The 942-nt window shown below is 42.4% G+C and overlaps 1 non-coding gene across 1 annotated transcript; it reads left to right on the plus strand.

Moving 5' to 3' along the window:
- Window positions 1-361: 361 nt before the first annotated feature.
- On the plus strand, window positions 362-468 carry LOC146394721 (U6 spliceosomal RNA). Its single transcript, XR_014835951.1, has one exon. It is a non-coding gene; the product is annotated as a U6 spliceosomal RNA (small nuclear RNA).
- Window positions 469-942: the final 474 nt, after the last annotated feature.

The following is a 942-nucleotide window of genomic DNA, read 5'->3' on the forward strand; positions in this document are numbered from 1 at the left end:
CATTAATGCTACATGAATGTCATCTGTTTGGGTCAGGATCTTTCCAAGTGTGGTCCATGGACCACCTCATCAAAATTGTCAGGTGGTACTTGTTAAAATTGCAGGCACCTGAGCCAATACTAGGTTTGCTGAATCAAAACCAGGGAAGTGGGGTGGGATGTATCTACTTTTGATTAATGTCTTCAGTTCATTATGGTACTCATAATACTGCTATAGATTTAGAACAATATCTTTTTAAAATATTGAATCCTGTTATGTCTAATTTTGTTGTCATTTGTTCCTGACACTCAGCTTTAAATATGTTTCTGCCCCTGTGTGTCAAATAGGTTAACAATTTCTTGATTTAAGTAATATTTATTCAGTGCTCACTTCGGCAGCACATATACTAAAATTGGAAGGATACAGAGAAGATTAGCATGGCCCCCGCACAAGGATGACATGCATATTCGTGAAGTAATATTTATTAAGTGATTTATATGTGAGACACTGAATGAAGCACTGGGGACACAGCACAGAGAACAAGACAGGCAAGATCCCTGGAACTGGCAATAGGGAGGTAAATCAATAAATAGAGGATTTGCACTTTGAAGAAAATAAACACATGAATAGTGTAGGAATGACTGGTACTGAGATTACTATAGATGGGGCTGTCAGTGAAGTTCCTTCTCAGAAGGTGACATTTGAACTGAGTCCTGAGCAACAAGAATCCAGGCCTGGGCAGGCCTTTGGCTCAGTCGCCCTGTGATGTGCATGGCACTGGTGGTTCCAGGAGCAGAGCACACGCTCCAGTGGGTAGAGCCTGGCAAACGAAGTGTAGATGGTAGGAGATGAGGTCAAGGGCAGATGGGAGTTCATGGTCTAGGCCATGTCAGGAGTTTGACATTCATCCTGAGGGTGGAGGGTCAAAGGATGGGAGTAACATGCTTTGATTCATGTGTGCAC

This window comes from Sus scrofa, chromosome X (genome assembly GCF_054392235.1).
Source record: "Sus scrofa isolate SSC_HxYL_T2T_F1_AM1 chromosome X, Sscrofa_HxYL_maternal_Yorkshire_Landrace_v2.0, whole genome shotgun sequence".
NCBI lineage: Eukaryota > Metazoa > Chordata > Mammalia > Artiodactyla > Suidae > Sus > Sus scrofa.